The sequence below is a fragment of the Castanea sativa genome, chromosome 5 (genome assembly GCF_040712315.1).
Source record: "Castanea sativa cultivar Marrone di Chiusa Pesio chromosome 5, ASM4071231v1".
NCBI classification, from domain to species: domain Eukaryota; kingdom Viridiplantae; phylum Streptophyta; class Magnoliopsida; order Fagales; family Fagaceae; genus Castanea; species Castanea sativa.
This window is the reverse complement of record NC_134017.1, coordinates 36,823,378-36,829,207: the sequence shown is the minus strand read 5'-3', so window position 1 is coordinate 36,829,207 and position 5,830 is coordinate 36,823,378. Positions and strand designations below refer to the sequence as shown.

The following is a 5,830-nucleotide window of genomic DNA, read 5'->3' as shown; positions in this document are numbered from 1 at the left end:
GTGTGTGTGTATTCAACTTCTCTTCAACTTTTTCCTTCTCAGTAATGCCCCTTTTTCCCCAACAAGAAGATGCATGAAGAGAGAACAGATCCTGCCGCTACCGTCAGCCAACAAACCCACTGTCGGTAAAGATGACTTCTTTCGCTTTCCCTTTCAATTGTAGCGATCTGCTTTTTTTTTTAATCTCTTCTTTTCTATTTTTTATTGTTGTGTTTTCTATATTCCAAATATTTCTTTCTTTCTTTTTTCAAGAAACAGAGGTATAAAATTTTTTTATTTTTTTTTTATTTTGTTAAACAGACTCAAGATTCTCGATTAGATGGGCAAATAGGCATGCCCAACCGAACCCACAGATGGATTTGCTCGAAGTCACGCTCAACCCAGATTTTTATGAAGTTTATGAGGTGAATGGTTTAATTGTATATACCCATGTAGGAAAATCTTTGTCTAATTGTTTATCCCCATGTCTGTGCATCTCTTGGATATGAGTTTTAGATCATTTTGTTGTTTTGGTATGTGTAAGTAATGTAATTTTCAAAACATATCCTTATGATTGCAAATACAAACATAGATGATTTTGTGCTGGTTTGGATCCAGCTTATTGCTGCGTCCACGTTTTACTTTTTTTTCTTTTTCTTTTTTCTCTGCTGCAGGGGACAAGCGCTCAGTGCGCGTACTGTGCGTGCACTGTTCATGTACTTTTTAAACATTTTTTATTAAAAATGGGTCCCGCAGTACTATTCACACATTTAAAAATTATTTTGCTACAGTGTTTTCGGTTTTCAGTTTTCAGCAATAAGTTCTATCCAAACGACCCTTTGTAAGAATTGGAAACGGTGTTTTTTTTTTGGCTTTGGAACTATAACTATTGTATTTTCTATTTTGACTATATTCTTAATTAGAGTCGGTTATTGTTGAAATTGTTATTTGAATATGTTTTGGAGGTATTATGGTATTCTATTATTGTTGAAATTCTAGGTAGTTCTTTTGACAGCAATGTAGTTCTTTGATCACATTATATGCAAGGAATGGTTGCAACAATAATGCATGATGTGTGTTTGATAAAATGTCTCAAAAATTTGCACTGCACACTGTTTTGAATAACTTTCTGCAGTGTTTTTAAATAAATTTCTGTAAACCAATTTTTTGTTTCGTATGTCAAGTTCTATAAAAGGAGCAATGTGGGTTTGTTTGTGTTGGTTGAAAAAATTCTGATTTTTTTAGAGATAGTGAGTGATTTCGTTTCGTTCATCAACTGATTAGTACCAAATTATTTCTCAAAAACTTTGCCACAGCATTATATTAGTAAAAAATTAGTAGTTTATTCCAAACCTTCATATGTAAGCCTTGAACTCATTTCTAAATATTACATGTATGTTGACATATTTTTCTTTATTTATTTATTTATTTTGTTTTGATGAGTTAGTGTGCTTTCAAGTTTCTCAGAAATCACTCATAAGGCAACATAATTCATCCTTTGGCTCTATGGATTCCATTTCGTACACACTCTTAGATGCCACAGTCAGCATTCTTAAATCCAATTGGCAATGCAGGATTTAAATTAGTAGATAAGCTCTTTGTGGCTTACAAACCTGAAAAGAGGAAGTTTGCATTGTTTGGCAACAACGCTTTAGGATATGAATGAGGAAAAAAAAAGGTTTGTTTATGGTTTTTCATTGTTTAAAGTTTAGACCCATTAAAACTTATTGCTTGGTGTGTTCATGTATTTTGATTATATATATGAAAGGAAGGTAATGTCCTTATATAAAGCTAATGATCTATATAGTCCAAATGTCTTACGTATATCTGAATAAGCAATTCATATATTTTCAAATCTGGATGGTTTTATATTTTATTTTTGTCCCGCTGCAGGACTCTGACTTGGTGGTTCAATTTTGCAAAGATGTCGAGAGTAGATCACAAAAGGTAGTCTTCTAAAATACTCTATTCTTATGTTTCCGTTTTGTAAATTTTATTTTTTATGTTATAATATAATTTTTATTCACTTAATGAAAATACTTATGATCTATTTTTATTAAATATTTTCGTTAATAGATTTAAATCATTCAATTTCTCTATAGAGATGAAGTGAAATTGTGGGATTTTGAATATTTGCTTAAGGATTTTCTGCTTTTGTTTTGTTTGCCCAACACTAAACTTTACGACTCAATGAAAGACACTGTTTCACCATATAGAAATAAAAAGAAACCGAATCATTTAGTCACAAAATAGACAAATGAGTGTAGGTAACTATAAAGAGACTAACAAAAAGAGATTGAGAGAGGAATTGTAGGAGTGTCAAACCATCATCCACCGACAAGCCAGTCGCTCATCGACATCAGACTGCCTAAACCGCTATAGGTAAATTTTTTTATTTTTTTTTTTAAATCTGGTTATAAAAACTGAATATGGTTTAGATTTTGTTTGAACTAAGGTCTTTGGATTAGAGTTGATTTTGTTTTGGCTATTTGGGTTAGATTTTATTTTGTTTAGGATTATTGTTTTTTTGTAGAAGAGATTGAAACAGTGTCACCTCACAGCAAACTGTTCATCTTCTACTACGTAGAAATCTCCCTCCGAAGATACTCGCAACCAATCACAGTTCTTTACAAATACAATTTCTTTGTTTCCAGTCAACTAAAATATTTGAATGGAAAAAATAGATAGGAATAGGTCTAGTGGCTAAGGGTGGAGCAGCATCTTTTTACGATTTCACTTCTACTTGAGACGATTGTCAAAATTCATTAGTTGCAATCACATACGTTATAGTAGCTTATAGTTGTGTGACATATGAAGCTTTATTTTTTAATGATCGTCTCTGATTACTTAGTACCTAACTTTAGGGTGAGAATTTCTTAAAATTTTTAAATTGTAATTGTGAAATGTAAACTACACTTTGAAAGGGGTCATTATGCATGTTTAATTTAGGTTTTTTGGTTATGTAATGGACTGTGTGTTGAGATTTACTTTTGTTATTGTTTGCTCTGTCTAGTTTGTATTGAGATTTAATTTTGCTGATTTTGGTTCTATAAATTAAACTCAAAAGACTTTGGTTTTGTGCCTTTTGATTTGCAAGCATTGTTAGAGTTTTGATCTCATGCTGGGTTAAAGTTATATGAAAAACTTATTGGATTAGCCGGTGTTCTTAAAAAGTTCTAGGATACTAAAAAAAAACACTACAATTGCGTTAAACAAAGTAAAGCTGCCCGTGGGTGGAACCGAAGTTATTCTTTTAGCATATGGTTAAATCCTCTTGGGCTGTTAGATTTATGACCAATTACAATCAGTAATAGTTTAATCATAATGATTGATGTGTAGGTGTAGAGAAAAGTTCTAAACACCCAAAGATGGATAAAGAGGCAAGATCAGCATCATGCAATTTGCTTCCTTTTAATTTGCTGCTTCTACTTGATTTGAAAACAAGAGTTGGGATTGTCAAATGAGCTTCATCATCCCATTTTAGTTTTTGATTTACTCTCCTACCATATTTTTAGACATCTATGCATATAGTACATGATACAGATAAATAAAAACTATAAAGTCAATGCTGTTATTCAAATGATAATTGTTGGTGAATTCAAATGTATTATAACTACATTTTTCTACTGCATATTCTAGATACTTTATATATTTTTGACAAAGATTGATACAAATGTGTCTATCAGTCCAATGTTTATACAATTCTTAGATACCAAATGATTATTTGATATCTTGACTCTTGTGACACAACATGCTAATTTGACTATCCTTCAATTCAATTGTGGTTGTATGATAACACTTTGTTTTTTTTTTTTTTTTTGGCAGATATGTATTAGTGAAATTGTTAGATATCCGCATGGAAGTACAATATCCAATCTATCTATGTATATTTTATGATTTTTAAATTTAATGTAAAAAAAAAACACTTCCAAGTGATTCTGAATTGCAAAAGATCATCATGATTTGTCTTTGTAATATTCCTTAAGAATGTTTATTTTTTTGGTAACATGTAAAACCCAAAAATCTGGGGCCTTGTGTGTCCATGAAGAAGGTTATCAATTTTATTTCCAACACATCATATATGCTTGCTTCTACGATAGATATGTCTGATTATAAACTCATTGAGAAGAATGTTGTTTTATAATTGCCATGATTTGAGACTTTTTTTTAATAACTAAATTGATATCAATGTGTTCCTACTTTCTATTGAATCTTCTTGAGTTAAGATTTTTACTAATTACAGTAAATTAGGTGTTACAAAACAAAGGAGCTGAACTGTCAAAGAAGGAGCTGGAACTATGGGCCACAATGACTTGGGCAATTTGGAATGCAAGAAACAAAGCGTACTTTGAGAAAGTTCAGACACAACCTAAAGTGATTTTGGATGTAGCTCTAGCATTGCTGGTGACATATTAGATGCTCTTGGCCAGTCAAGCAAACACATGATTTTGGTGCAGAATGGTCTTCGTTGTTTTGTTGGTTTAGAGGGAAGCCTTGTATGTTTTTTCTTCCTAATTTGTATGGCTAATAGAACTAGCCTGGGCTATGTGCCCAGGTCTTTACCTTTGTATATGGTTTTTTACTTCTGAATAAAAAGTCATTCTATCTGTTATCTCAACAAAAAAAAAAAGGTGTTACAAAACAAACTTGTTGATAAATCACCTTAATTGCTATAATAGATATATGGTTATAATAGATATATGGTTGATAATTAAATAAATAAGGATTCGATTTAATGATGTGAAGAAAATCAGTAGGCTGAATGCTTTGGACTTGAAGGACTACTAGCTGACCTGATGGCTTGAAAAATGAAGAAAAGCAATCAAAGGTGACCGGGGTAGCCGGCCAAGAGCCCTCCGATGGCAAAGTTAGTTTTTCTCTCTCAGATTTTGGAGTTCCAACTTTTTAGGATGTGTCAAACGTAGCTTTGATTTGTCTGAATAAGCATTTATATAGTGTCCGAAAAATAGTTATCAAACTTGTAACCTCCCCTGGATTTGAGGAGGTGTGAAAGTTCAGAGATAACTTCCACAACTGTTTAGGAGTTACATATTTCTAACCTAACTGTCATTGGAAGTTATGCGTGTAATAAGGAGTTGAAGTGCACACTCAGGAATTTTCCTAAGTGTTAAGGGTTCGTCTAGGGGTCCTCGTCTAGAGGCCTTCCAGTCGAGCGTACCTCGCTTCTAAGGGAGGTCGTTCCTTTATGGACGACCTTTTCACGCATGAGGTTGATGGTTCCCTTGGACGGCACGGTGTGGTTCCGTAAAACTTGACCATGCAAAACCTCGTCCAAGCACCTTCCTGCATGGACGAGCTTTTTATAGACGAGGTTCTTACAACCTTTGCTTGCTTGGTCTTGCCCTGGACGACCTCCATGGACGATATTGGAGTTTGTACCCCATCAGTTGCCCCCTTGTCTATGGGTCGTTTAGGAAGTACATAAAATGACGTCATTTTTTGGACGCGTGTCTTTCTGTTAACTATATGCCTGCCACGTATCGTAATTTTATTCACAATTTGTCACGTTGATTTAATTTTTCGAGGGAAATGCCACATGGCGTGTCCTGGTTGGTCACGTAATTCGAGACACCATTTTTTAACGCCTATAAATAGTGGAATTCCTCTCGTACCCTCTGCATTTTCTCAAATTTTCTTCTTTGACATCCTCGTCTTAGCACCTCGTCTAGAAGTTTTCCAACGTCCCTAGTTTTCCACCATCTAGAGCCAGGTATCTTCTTTACACTCGTCTTTAGGTTTTCCTTAGGTTTTCAAGATGTTTGAAATTGTCGTTCTTCGTCAAGTAATAGTGTTGAAAAAGAGATAGACGAGTATCATAACTCTTCTAGCT

The 5,830-nt window shown here is 33.4% G+C and overlaps 1 long non-coding RNA gene across 1 annotated transcript; it reads left to right on the top strand.

The window, feature by feature from the left end:
- Positions 1-1,437: 1,437 nt before the first annotated feature.
- On the top strand, positions 1,438-4,585 carry LOC142633569 (uncharacterized). The gene is made up of 3 exons (XR_012843935.1): positions 1,438-1,657; positions 1,873-1,926; positions 4,231-4,585. It is a non-coding gene; the product is annotated as an uncharacterized LOC142633569 (long non-coding RNA).
- Positions 4,586-5,830: the final 1,245 nt, after the last annotated feature.